General features: G+C 41.3%; 1 long non-coding RNA gene across 1 annotated transcript; it reads right to left on the bottom strand.

Moving 5' to 3' along the window:
* Nucleotides 1–324: 324 nt before the first annotated feature.
* LOC117542700 lies at nucleotides 325–1,251 on the bottom strand. Its single transcript, XR_004568475.1, has 4 exons — nucleotides 1,154–1,251; nucleotides 731–893; nucleotides 437–631; nucleotides 325–363 (listed from the first exon to the last, which is right to left on the bottom strand). It is a non-coding gene; the product is annotated as an uncharacterized LOC117542700 (long non-coding RNA).
* Nucleotides 1,252–15,045: the final 13,794 nt, after the last annotated feature.

Below are 15,045 nucleotides of genomic sequence, written 5' to 3'. Positions count from 1 at the left end.
CGTTAATCAGGAAAGATTTCACATTCTTTCCCTTGCGTTTTTCAAAAGAGATTTTCTGTCTCTGTTGTGCTATTTGGATGTTCTGGTAAATCTGAGAAAGATATGTAACAGTTATCATTTACAGTCCTTAACATACGCTTGCATTTTTTAGGAGTTATTATGTTTTAAATATTGCCATTTTATTCTCACCTTCGAGTGCAAATCTGCAATGGTTGCAGCCTTTGCCTCAAGCTGCTGTTCTGCCTCATCAGCAGGCACCAAAACAGAGGTATCATCCCTGTCATTGACTGTAGCATTTATAACACCCGGGACGCGAGGGTGCCTCCCAAACTGGGCAAAATAGGGCGTGCACTTGGTTGACCTCTGAAAGCATAAAAATTCCTTTTAGTATCTCTGTTGAGTATTGTTTCCATCTGCATTTGTTACAACATTGTACCTGCTTTGAGGTGTTAATGCTCGCCACAATGCCCCTCAGATGTAAATCCCAGTCATTCTGGTCCTCTCCACAGTACTTTGCAAGTGCTTTTTTTATGTTTTGGTTTGTACGCTCATCTTGGCCATTGCACTGGTGATGGTACGCTGAAGTGATGCAGTGTTTTACACCCAGTGCATCAAAAACACCACGGTTGACCTGCAGATGGTTTAGTGTACACCAATTACCAAATTACCTGAAAAATCGTATTACATTGTTACACATAACACATACACTGTATTAGATAGATTATTGTACCTCATTGACAAATTCCCGTCCTTGGTCGGTAATGATCTTCTCGACAAGACCGAAATCGAGAAGAATATTTACAATCTTTTTTGAGACCTCAACAGCTGTTTTGTGGTAGAGCGTTTTTGCTACCACCCACTTCGTGAACAGATCAGTCGCTGTTAGAATGTATCTGCAATATAAAATGCAGAATGTTGTAAATACATACAGAATCACTGTAAATGATTTCCTTTCTTTTTAAACCAGATTCTTCACGTTTAGAACCTTTAAAGGAGGTTACACATGCTTCAGCCCATCATGATAGTACCTTTTGCCCTTAGCAGTGGAGGGAAGTGGGCCAATGAGATCCACACATGTCTCACTCTGTTTCAATGTACACATACAACACATTTCTGTAGATCAATAATCAGTCAGTCAGTCAAAAACTCCCACCCATTTCTTCACGTCCTCCCGCATAGTGGACCAGTGGTACGTTGCCAAAACCTTCTCGGTGGTGCGCCTTCTCCCTGCATGACCTCCGGAACCCAGGTTATCATGGCACTCCTTCAGGACATTGATAATTTGGTCCTTGGTGCACACAACCATCCTCTCATTGTCCTTGTATGTGTAGTACAAATCTCCAGCTGGCACAACAGGAACAACAAAACAATCATTTAGACATGTGTAGAGATGACATTATGACTAAAAGCTGTTCAAGAAATCCAGTGGCAAATGTGGTTTAGACGTAACAACTACAGTAATGTAAAGTGTGTATAAAAAGAAAAAGGAGAAACAAGCTGTGGAGTCCTTGCGATTTACTGAAAAATGTTGGAATTGCAATATGATAAACCATTAGAGGTATGATCACTTTTGCACCAAAAAACACCATTAGATAAATAGATAGATAGATATATACTTTATTGATCCCTATAAGTAAAGGGATGTGATGATGTCACATGTACAGGGGGTTTATACCTCATAATAAAAACGTATGTTCGTGACTTAACCATGGTCTTATTCTGTTACTTACCTTTGATCAGGTATTGTTTGGATGCCCTCCGAATTAACGCCTTCCTTTTATCATGCTTTTCAGCGGCGATGGTGAGATTGTGGTAACCACCATTGAGCACGTACTGCTTTATCTCAGCATAAAAGCTCTCCATTTCTGTCATGAAAGTTAAAATGGTCGCGGTAATTATGGGGAAGCGGAGGGATCTAGATCGTTCACACATAACAAGCTGTACCGAGTTCCTCCGGCTGCAGTTCCGCAGACGGCCGGTGTGTGGCAGCATAGCGCTGGGAGCAGAGGGAGGTGAGTATATGACGGATATGACGGATGACGGATGCGACGGAAATACACCCGAACATATTTGGTAGGCCGAACATATCTGGTACTGACAGGCAGTCTAATACACACATTACCAAATTAGGAGTGAGAGTGACGCGTAGCCAAAACCGGAAGCAGCAGCCACACTTGTGGCTACCATTAGCAGCTAACTTTTGTGCTCCGATTTTTACATACCAAAAGAAAAAAGACTGAAGTGCAAACCCAACTCCCGCTAGCATGTAAGCCTCCACCACTCGCAGAGAGTTCAGACCGAGACAAAGCTATTACAAACGCCATATATCCTTATGTTGCCATGTTAGCAAAGCGCTACCTGGCTGTATCTGCTACCTCTGTCCCTAGAGAGAAGGTGTTCTCCACAGCAGGAGACATTGTTAGTGCCAGCAGATCTGCCCTTTCAGCAGCAATGTGGACAAGTTCATCTTTCTTTAAACAACATGAAAATACAATGACAAGCAAGTCCTAATGTCAAACTGGCTGCTTAGGTACAGTACAGTTCAAATACAGATTATTTCAGTTAATCGAAATGCTGCACCTTAATGTTCATTTTATTATATTTTGTATTTATTTGAGTGAATATTCACAGTTTAATAATAATTAAAAACCCAAAACTAATAGTTTATGTTTTGTGAGTACTAGTACAGTAAAGTTCAAATACAGATTATTTCAGTTCATCGAAATGCTGCACCTTAATGTTTATTTTATTATATTTTGTATTTATTTGAGTGAATACATTATTCACAGTTTAATAATAATAAATATATATATATATATGTTTTGTTTTGTGAAAAAAAATTCTGCTGTACCGAAAACGTACCGAACCGAACCGTGACCAAAAAACCGAGGTACGTACCGAACCGAAATGTTTGTGAACCGTTACACCCCTAGTGGGTTGTTGTCGTAGTTTGCGTTGTTGCTGTTGAGTTGTTGTTGGTATTGCTTTGATATCATTATAGAGCAAGCCAGGAAGAAATATAGGTCGTTCTGTCTCGGGAAACACTTCGAAATATGGAGAAGTTGTGAACAAAAAGACAATTATCAGTAATATAAAAACAGTTAAATATTTCAAGGAATAGATAGCCCAGTGGGTACAGCCGGCGGCCCGAATGCGGCGATGTCCTCCGTGCAGCTGGTTCAAATCCCGGAATGGACGTATTTTAATCATTGCTTTTCAACTTTAATAACTGATAAAAGGCCCTCTCCGCCCAAAAACATGTCTAGCACTCTCTAGTTTCTTCTCAATAACCCAATACACACAATTATCAATCTTTAATTGCAAATAGAACATGATATTCAGTCTTAGTGTGTGAGTGCATTGAATATTTTTCAAGGCAAAGATAAGTTAAACTAGGGCTGTGCAATTAATCGTATTTTAATCGCGATTACGATTATGGTTTGCGACGATTATGAAAACAGCATAATTGACAAAATACGATTATTTTTGCTGGGTGCGCTTTCGCCCCTCCCTAAAAGCCCACTCGGCCACGTGGGAGTGACATGTGTTGTGAGTGTTCAGCGCGAGCGAAGATGTCAGATCAAGAGCAGCAACTCGTTAAAAAGAAGGGTACAACTATTTCCACTATTTGGAAGTACTTTGGCTTTCAGGAGTCCGACGTGGAGCAAAACAAAGTACAGTGCAGGATTTGTTACCAGGTTGTGTTGGCACCACACGCTAACACAACCAATCTCTTTAATCAGCTGAAATACAACCACAAAGTGCAATATGACCGGGCAGTAATACAACAAAAAGCAGATGCCCGCTTGACTTCATCCACCACATCATCACAGTCATCGATTCAGGACGCATTGTACAGAGCAACGGCCTACGCGACGAGCTCGCAGAGACACAGAGATATTACAGGTGCCATTACATTTCACATCGCTAAAGATATGTGCCCAGTTAGCACTTTTAGCAACCAGGGCTTTAAGCAACTTGTCAACACGTTGGACAAGCGTTACGCGATGCCGTCTCGGTATTATTTCAGCAGGTCTGCGCTGCCTGCGCTATATGACAAATGCCGTGGGGAAGTTGAGAGAGATGTGGCTTCAGCTGACTACTTTGCTACCACAACAGACCTATGGTCTAGCCCAGGGGTGCCCAACCAGTCGATCGCGAGATGTGTCTAAAAATAGAACAACAATATTCTGTTTTATCGTTAATGTCCTGTAACATAATCTTCCTGTGCCAGAATAATGCACTTGAACGCATCAAAGCTTTGTGATTGGCCGGCGTCACCCCATGTGTCGGGGCGTGGCTGAGGGTCTTCAGTACAGGTGGCAATATCGTCACCTGCCTGCGCTCATCTCTGAAACCAGACCATGTAAACAGGCTGGTGTTTCTTGCGAACAATCTTTAAGAGATGACATGAGCAGCCCTACCAGCATTTGCCATGGTGGCCTAAACATTTTTATTTGGTCTTAAATTGTAGTTCAACATTTATTTCCTGTTACTTCTGGACAATGACGGTTGGCCAGCCTTCAACGTTTAACTGAGTGGAATATGTTGAATATGTTTTACCAAAATGTTGGCTATATGTTAAGGAGTTTTCAGTAGGTTGTGACAGTGCACTGCAACATGTTTGATTTCATTTATTTTGGTCTAATTTATTTTTATTTATCATATTAATAATATATGTTTAGTATGGTTTTGGAAGTGCGCTCCAACATATTTGATCTTGTTTATTGGTAAAATATTATTTGTTTTAAAGTTCAATAAATGGTCAATGAATAATCGTCAAAATAATCGTGATATCAATTATTGACCCAAATAATCGTGATTATGATTTTTGCCATAATCGCACAGCCCTACTACCTAAGTTAAACCCACTGCAGCCTTGCACTTCGCCAGGAGAGGTCGCTGTAACTGAAGCTTCGAGAAATGAACCTATTTCCGACACAATTGTCCAAGTGGTTCGACACTTCATTCAAAGCTTCATTTTGCCATCACTACTATCTAACTCTGAAACTTTGAAATAGTCCCATACTACCGACAACATGTTTGTTTACTGTCCTGGCTTCACGGCCGCACACCATTTACGTCACAGCCAGGCATTAGTTAGGGAGCGCTGGATTTGTGAAAAACTCCCCTCTTCCTAAACCACTAATACCACAGTACTGGCAAAACGGGAGGAGCCGAGGGAAAAACAAGCGCCCCTCATCCCAATCCACCCACACCGCAGTATTTTTTTCTTTTTTTTACCCAAAAAATATATTGTATATTATCGGGGCTATTAATACTTTTATTTGGTTTATCGGGATGACGTCATAATTCCTAATATCGGACCGATAATTATCAGGCCGATAATTATCGTGCACCACTAGTAGTTACAGTAGTAACTGTGGCCGGTGCCTAAAAGTGTCAGCCAACGGCTGCACCCTAGATAATATAATATTGGGAGGATGGAATCCTCTTTAATGGCCACACATGCAGAGCACACAGCACACACAGTGAAGATTGTTCTCTGCATATCATCCTAGTGCTAGAGTCTAGTACTAGGAGCAGTAAATACAACGATATAGTGCTACTGCAATGAAAACCATGTGTTACCGGGAGCGGGAGCGAGAGCACTGCCCTCACCGGCTGAGTTAAATAGTGAAGCTTAACAGTACATGCAAGGTGTTAGCCAAGCGGCTGCTGCTAATAATCAAGAAACGAAGTCGAAACACAATGTTAAGACCAAATAATTAGCTTCTATGGAATAGAACAGCCCGCATAAAACCGTAGGCCATGGTCACAGTAGTAACCATGGCCAGTGCTTACATGGCCTAGGACCGTAGTTACAGTAGATGTAGCACTCCAGATAGGACTCACATGGGTGTGTCCCAGTCAAAAGCCCAGCGGATCCCAGTGGCTGGGGGTGTTGCCAAATTACTAGAGGGCGTTGCCAAATTTCCCCATTTGTTCAATTACAGGATTTAACCATGAGATGGCGCTTCATTCACAAATACACAAAGACAACTGGGTGTTGTAGAACTTAGTCTGTTTGCAATGTTTGCAGCTCTGCAGTTGTGTTTCTTGAATACTGTAGCATTTAATCACTTATTTGTTATGGTTTTCACAAGCTACTATAATGAAAAAACATCAATGTTTTAGATCAAATAAAGTATATAGTTTGCTTTATGCATTATATTTTTTGTAATATTGTTGGGGTGTTTTTACACAGTACAGTAGATTGAAGTAAATCAACTTATACATTAAGATAAGATAAGATGGACCTTTATTAATCCCTGTGGGGAAATTCAGTAGTTCAAACAGCAACAGGGTAAGAGTGAAAAACAGGAGAGCACAGATTCACACAGATTAATAAAATCAAAAATAAGATGAGCGATAAAAATAAAAAATAATAATAATGAGAAACTATGTAATAAGAAATGAATAAAACTAAAATATAATTATCATATCATATATTATAATGTATTGTATTATTAAGTAATATCATACATTAACCCCATTATAGCAGATGCCACATTGAATGGATGAACACATTTATGCATCAATAATTACAACAGAGTATTTCTAAATACAAGTTGTAAAAATACTTATATGTATTTAATACTAATAACATGATTAATTTCAGATGATAATACTTTTCAGGGTTAGGTCCGGTCTGACAGCGCTTAGCTCTCTGCTGCAGAGAAGATCACTGCTCTAAACAAAGTCAAAAATCCTACATCCAAACGGAATAAATATAATTAATTATGATGAATACGTTAAGTCTTGTTCATTGTTTTTCACTTTTATTAAATGTTTGATATTTCCGGCACATACCGGCAATGCGGGATAGAAACAACAGAAAGTCCGACAGTTTAAATATGCCAGTGTTAATTTTGTCAACGAAAACTATGACGAAAAATGTTCGTCAACAACCTTTTTTACATGACTAAGACGAGACGATGACGAGCTAAAAATAGATTCTTGATAACGAAAACTATGACGAAATGTATATTTAGTTTTCGTTGACGAGACGAGACGGGACTAAGGTGTTAATGGTGGACTATCGGACATTCAAAATGCAGCATATTTTCCCCCAAGTGTCCATCTTGTCTGTCAAAATGCATCTTACGTTTCTAACTTGCAATATCATTATTTCCGCTCTCTTCACTCCAGAAGAGCGACTCGACTCCTCGACTCCTCAGTCCTCCGGTAGTGACCCGGAAATTAATTGTAGCGCGCCATGTTGGAGGACATCTCATTTCTCTAAATGCACTTCGAGGACCGAGGATCGAGCGTCGAGGAGGCTCTCTGGAGGAGCTATAACCGAGGATACACTGATGGGTCCTCCACGGCTCCTTCGTGGATGCATTTCCGGGAACAGAGATGTTTCAAAGCGTCGTGACGCACGGCCGGACTTATCTCAGCCAATGACAGCTCTGCATGCATCCCCTGGATATTATTTTATTAACTTCCCTCTCCCTGAGTTTCAACAGTCACATTAAAACAGTTACTAAATTAGCCTACTATCACCTAAAGAATATATCTAGGATTAAAAGACTAATGTCACAGCAGGATTTGGAAAAACTTGTCCATGCTTTTATCTTCAGTAGACTCGACTACTGCAATGGTGTCTTCACAGGTCTCACTAAAAAATCTATTAGGAAGCTGCAGCTAATTCAGAACGCTGCTGCTCGAGTCCTCACTAACACTAAGAAAGTGGATCACATCACTCCTGTTCTGAAGTCTTTACACTGGCTTCCTGTGTGTCACAGAATAGATTTCAAAATACTGCTGCTGGTTTATAAAGCACTGAATGGTTTAGGCCCAAAATATATTTCTGACCTCCTGCTAAATTATGAACCATCCAGATCTCTCAGGTCTTCAGGGACTGGTCAGCTTTCTGTCCCCAGAGTCAGAACTAAACATGGTAAAGCAGCGTTCAGTTATTATGCTCCAAATACCTGGAACAAACTCCCAGAAACCTGCAGGTCCGCTGCAACTCTTACTACTTTTAAATCCAGGCTGAAGACTTTTCTTTTTGTCGCTGCTTTTAATTGAACTATTCATATCTTAGACTGCACTGTAACTTTTATCCATGTACTTTTTTCTTTTAATGTTTAATTGCACTGTAACTTTTATCCATGTATTTTTTCTTTTAATGTTTATTTTATTAGCTTTTCTTTTTAATGACTGATTTTAAATGCCATTTTCTTAATCTCTTTCATTTTTTGTAAAGCACTTTGAATTGCCTTGTGTTGAAAAGTGCTATATAAATAAACTTGCCTTGCCTTGCCTTGCCTTCTCTCATCGCAACGCGATGTTTACAGAGAGAACAGCTGTGAAGTCCGTGCAGAAAGCAGAGCAGTGTGTAAAATATATATCACTCTGTATAACAGGCCTACATTACTCTCTTTATTTGCTGTAGTTTAGTAGATAACTACAAACAAAGAGTCGATATTTTTCTAAAACCATTTAGTGCTTCACATAATAAAATACACAACGGCTGTAGCCTGATTATATGCTTTAGGAGCTGTAGGTGCGTGTGTAGGTGTGTGTGTTGTACAGTGGGTAGATGCAGCGGACAGACAGGTCTCAGTTGGTTTGGTGTCCTCTGCTTACTTTTAATACTTGTAAATAAAACTTTTGGCCCGTAATTTATTTCCCTCATTGTAGCGACCAGAGAGGGGGGGGGGGGGGGTATATATCCAGTCTCTGATAGTGTTACATTATTATGAGAGTGCTCTGTTTGATTCTGAAATGGTATATATTTATATATATATATATATATATATATATATATTTATATTTATATATATATATATATATATATATATATATATATATATGTGTGTGTGTGTGTGTGTGTGTGTGTGTGTGTGTATGTGTGTGTCCGCATCTGTAGCCTGTTATTGTCTCATTATACCGCACTGTGAATGAATTAAAAGTAAATATATAAGTCGTCATGAACACATCTGTCCATCAGACAGAGGGCTGCTGTGCCTCCTGTCATCATTAATGGACGTCTCTTTAAAATTACCACTCAGAGGAGAGGAGTTCTCATTTCTCTAACCACCTGCTGCTTCCCCTCCTCTCTCCCCTCCTCGACTCCTCCGTTCGCATCTCCTGTGGGCGGGACTAAGTCTCGAGGATAGGAGTCGAGGAGGGGAGTTAGAGAAATTAGAAAGGGCCCCTGTGTCTCTCTGTGTGCGGGGGGCGGGGCCTAACAGACATGCTGCAGCGGACACAGAGATCTGCCGAGGACGGAGCGTTCAGAGAGTATAGAGACACATTTTGACTAAAAGTTGACTAAAATGTAATTTTTCGTCGACTAAAACTAGACTAAAACTACGAAGGATAGGAATGACTAAAATGTGACTAAAACTAATAACCATTTTCATCTAAAGACTAAGACTAAATCAAAAACAGCTGCCAAAATTAACACTGAAATATGCGAACACAAACCTACAGACTGGGGGTTGGGAGATCACAGGAGGGGGGGGGGAGAGCTGTGGAATGTGACCATCCCCCTTGGGAGACTTACTCCACACATTCCGATGGCTAATTAGTTTTAAACAAAGAGTTTGCAGCATACAGCATAGGCAACATGGGGGGTGGGGGCTTCTCAAAAGATAAAATGCAGATATAATTCACTTTCTCGACTCGCTGGTATCTCGAGCTGAGCACTCATTGGTGGTTTGTACCCCGTGCTGCTGATGAAACTCTCCATTGGCTCGGCAAAAGTTTGTTGTTGTTTTGTGTCAGTTTTACGTCGCCACTTCTATTCACATTTTTCATCATTGTTCCACAATGTTTATCATGAAATTAATATCCATATATTTTATACTATACTTGCACTGCTTACCGTTTTCAGACTTTATATATATCTTAGCATATTCATACACACTGTTAATACTGCTCACAGGCTGCTAGTGTATTCATACCCCTCACTGTTTATTCATCATTCAATTCATTCTATATTTTATTCTGTAGATTGTGTACATTACTTTTCACTTTACTGCTTGTTGCACCGTTAGAAGCTAAACTGCATTTCGTTGTCTCAGTACCTGTAATCTGTGCAATAACAATAAAGTAGGCATCTTTATTATAGCCTCAACAATCAAGTTCTAAGTAGTGCAATATGAAATAAAAACAACTACACTCTTTTGGCAGTGTTGTGGTGCCGAGAGATGGTAGTCGGAGGCGGGGTATCTCCCTGAGGTTTCTCCCATTTTTTCCCCTCAAACTGTGGGTTTTTCTCTGGAAGTTTTTCCTTGTACGATGTGAGGGTCTAAGGACAGAGGGTGTCGTTTTTCTCATACTGATATTCTGAACAATCTGTGTTGTTGTATTTGCTGTAAAGTGTCTCTACTGTAGGCTAATTTTATTATATGTACAGCACTTTGGCTCGACCAAAAATCGTTTATAAATGTGCTATATAAATACAACTTTATTTGATTTGATTTGAAGTACAAGCTAGACTTTTATTTAGCATCTGAAAACCATTGTAAACAACTTCATTCCCGGGAAGCGAAGACCGGCGGAAACAGGAAGTCCGGTTCACTAAAATGTCCGTGCAGAACAATACCCCAACCCAGCGCCATATAGATAGAAGAGTTACACAACGGAAGTCCAAAAACGGTTATCGTCACGTGGTTCATGTAGACGAGGATCGTTCCCCGGAAGTTCATGGCGGGCAATGTGAATGCATTGATAACAGGAGATAGAACTACGATTTTTGGTAATTATTAGTGAATAAAGGTTTTGATTTGCAATATTTATATAACAAATCGATATGTGTATGTATTTACATCAATATGTTTTAAAAAATAAAATAGAATTTGCTAATATTAAATGCAGGTGTTGTTATGGCAACGTCAGTGGCCAGACAGCCACATTTACTGCTGCAAATACGTTCAAACATGCTGTCGACACGTAAAGCAGTGGCAACTATGCCACCATTTCAGCTGACTTTTTCTCAGAAATACTGTCACATAACATCCATATATATTTCAGTGCTAGGTTGATGCTTAGCTAAGCTAACTATGAAACACTTTAACTGACAGGACTCAGGAATCAGGATCAACTGTGTACTACTGTAAGGTAGCTTCTAGCTTCATGTCGAACACAGACAGTAAGTCAACATTTCCCAGAGAGCTTTCTTTAAAATCACCAAGTAACGCTAAAAAACACAACATTTAGATTGTATGACAAAGTGTTTATTTAATATATCTGGCTAGCTATAGCTACTTGCTAACGGTTTAGCTTACCCGCGCGATTCAAAGTAACATCAACGTAGCTATAATTTATGCTTTGCTTACATGTTCGCATAACTTGTAAGTTTACTGACAGGTACATACCTTGTTGGTGGCTCTGGGTTGTTGTGTGAGCCACCACTTGAGAATTGCCGTCTTTTTTATTAAAGAAATGTCTAATGTCCATCTTCAGAATCTCCGCGTCCGGGGCTGACAGTTTAAAGTTTAAACATTGTCAGAGGAGAGGTACGTACCTGTCAGCCAATAAAACACGTTTATGTCCATGCAACTCTCTGATTGGTCTGGTGGCATCGTCTTGCCTCTGTGTTGCATTCACTGAACATGGGAAATTACAATGCTGAGAGAGAAGGGAGAAGAGAAAAGAGAGAAGAGAGGAGAGAGAAGAAAGAAAAGAGAAGAGAGACAGAGAAATATATTTGCAAGTTGCATATGAACCTATGATATGAACTCAGGGCCGGCCCGTAGCACTGGCGTAATAGATGTTCGCCTAGGGCACCAGATCTGGGGAGGCGCTGCGCTGGCAGCTCTGGGAGGGAAAAAACATGATTGACCGTTGGTGCTCATCCTAATTTTCGGCCTTGATGTAACGATATTCACAATTAAGTAAATGTAACACCCCCCACCCACCCCCAGTTACACGTTTCATTTGCCCTGTATGATGGGCGCAGTAAGTGATGAAAATGGGGGATGTTGGCTTATCTGGCGCCCGCAGCTCACAGCCAAAATGCGAGTGAGCGAGGGAGAGAGGGAGGGTGCACCGGTACCGGCGCTGTTGTTATTAGAATCTGGTGCTATAGCTGCTCTAACGGATATAAGAAGAAGATGTTTCTACAATAATGTGGAGGGAGAGTCCTCTCCAGTCAGACTGAGAGGCTGATAACTTCAGCTCAGTGAGGTAAGGACTCTTGAGTGTTTAGATAGTTAACTTTAGTCTAAGTTCAAACGGTTTAGTCACAATTTATGTAAACACATATTTCCAAGGCACTCCTTTATAATTATTGGGATAAACAGGTTTGAAATCATTCCAATGTATACTATAGGACAGTAACCAAAAATATCCTTTAAAACTGGAGAGATAAAAAAAAATGCATAAATAAATAAATGTTAAGGTAAAATAAGATATGAATGAACAACATACATAAAATAAGTTACATTAATTTGTTATTGGCTATGGTAGGTTATTGGTTATGTTCACATACTTATTTGATTACATCCACTTGTCTAAGATGACAACAGAGACTTTCGACCCAAAACCAGCTGTTGACTTGTGGATGCAAGCAGCTAATCGCATACTCAACCAGAGAGAAAGTAGTAGGCCTACATCATCAGCTACCATGTCTGACAGAGAGGAAGACAGTGAGGAGAACAGTCAGGAGGGTAGTGATGACAGCTTGTAGGATTACTGGTCGTGCTAATGTTGTCTTGGGTTCACCTCTGCATGTGTGTTCTGTGTTCACCTCTGTGTTCAGTGCCGTGTGTCTGGCAAATAAAGTCAAGACCCCCTCAAAAGTTACAGTTTATTTCATTTGAAGGATGAGCACCAAGCAACATCTCCAGGTGCTCCTTTGAGAACCAGGGCAAAAAAGTTATGTTCACCCCTAAGGGCATTTATGGGAGCCCTTTTTTTAAGTAACAAAAAAGTTACTTTTTACAGTAACGCATTACTTTTTGGTGTAAGTAATCAGTAAAGTAACTGAGTTACTTTTGAAATGAAGTAACTAGTAATGGTAACTAGTTACTGGTTTTCAGTAACTATCACAACACTGTTAACCATACATCTTAACAAATATCCGATCAGATACCTGTAGATCTATCAGCTGTTTATTTCACATGAGTTCCAGTGTGTCAGCTTTTCACGGCTCCCCCTGGTGGATCCATGATCCATTGCAGCTGGTTTCATTAAAATTACATTTATTTATCAAGGGGGCGTATCAAGTCCTGCGGGGGGGTTTTCCTTTTCAGCAGGGGCCCACCCCGTGCAGATCACGGACCCGCACGGGTAGGCGTCTGAAATGAAGCGCTACATCTGTATGGCCAGTAGGCTACTTACCTTACTCTCTGCATCTAAACAAAAAACGGGCAAAATATGGCACACTGGGCTTTCCATACTAAATTGAATGAGAGACGCAGCTAAAGCTGGGACTCAAATGCAAATGATAGCTCGGGCACAACGCCACAAGCAGAACTTTCAAAAGAGCATAATAAGGGCAACTTTATGGGAGAGGAAGCGGGAACACTGTCGTCACCAGAAAGTCTAAGCCAAACAATAAATAAGACAGCAATCAGGACAACTTGGCTGGGAGAGGGTGCGGGGACACAGCCATCAACAGCAACAAGTTGACACAAACCTGTCCGCCGAGGCTCTGCACAGCCGGCCACAGCTCCTGGAGGACGCGTTAACAACCCGTAGCTCCGACTGTCAGTCGCGAAGCTGCACACGGCCAGCTGCTTGCAGAGAAATCCCTCAGATCAAACGTTCAAACCTGAACGCATAGGCTACAAGAATGTAGGGCTCCGCGGTACTCTCGCGAAGCGAGAAGATGAAAAGGAACCAATCCACTAGTGACGCCGGCGTATGTAGCCGTAGTCACGTGGGTCACAGGCAGTGTTGGGACTAACGCGTTACAAAGTAACACATTACTGTAACGCCGTTATTTTTGGCAGTAACTAGTACTCTAACGCATTACTTTTTAAATTCAGTAACTCAGTTACCGTTACTACATGGTGCGTTACTCCGTTAGTTTTTTTTATATAGTCAACAGCCAGGCGAACAGAGATGAGAACTGTACTTAAGTACAGTACTTGAGTAAATGTACTTAGATACTTCCTGTGTCACATGCGGAGACGCTGTGGGCGTGTTTGTGTTGTTTACTAACAAGACTATCATGGCGGCGGCGGAGCTCAAGTCTAGTTTCTCCACCTGGAGATATTCTCACTATTTCACTTTTGTCGAGCACAAAGAAAAGAACGTTTTAGTTAAATGTAAGTTGTGTCTTGGCGGGTCAAAGATCCTATCTACTGCCCAAACCAGTCATTCAAATCTCTTAAAACATCTGCAAAAACAACATGCTGGGACGAAGCTAGTAGCTAAGACCACAGAGACTCATCCAACGCCACTCCACCTCCACCTAAGCAACAGCGGCTGGATTTTAACCAAGGGACTGCTAGCCAGGGAAAAGTCGATAAAGCCATTGCATGGTATGTTGTAGAACACATGCAGGCTATTGCTACAGTGGAGTCACCCGCTTTCAGGGAGCTAGTTAGCATGACCCTCACCCTCCCCTCAGTAACATCCTTCGAATTCCTCACCTTCAAAGCCCCTCCCTCACTGACAGTTATCCTCATTTACCGCCCCCCCAAACCACACCCCTCCTTCCTCTCTGATCTCACTGAACTCCTCACCATTGCTTCATCCCTCTCCCCACGTCTGTTACTCCTCGGCGACCTCAACATCCACATGGACTCCCCCACCTGTCAAACTCGCTTCTGAATTCTCCTCCCTTCTGGACAATTTCTCAATTACCCAATATGTCACCTTCCCCACCCATGATAAAGGACACATCCTTGACCTTGTCTGCTCCACCAACCTCCCAGTACTCGACCTCCACCCCTGCCCCTTTCCCCTCTCTGACCACAAACTCATACAGTTCACCATCGCCTCCCCCGTCTGCCACCCCCCCCCCATCCAGGAACATCACCTTCCGTAATTTACGCTCTGTCGATCCCCAGCACCTCTCCGACCTGCTATCCTCTACTCTCCCCCTGGACTCGAACCTCAGCTCACCCGATGAAC

Source organism: Gymnodraco acuticeps, unplaced genomic scaffold, assembly GCF_902827175.1.
Source record: "Gymnodraco acuticeps unplaced genomic scaffold, fGymAcu1.1, whole genome shotgun sequence".
Classification (NCBI taxonomy): domain Eukaryota; kingdom Metazoa; phylum Chordata; class Actinopteri; order Perciformes; family Bathydraconidae; genus Gymnodraco; species Gymnodraco acuticeps.
Note: the sequence above shows the minus strand (reverse complement) of the source record. Positions and strands in the feature narration are given on the sequence as shown.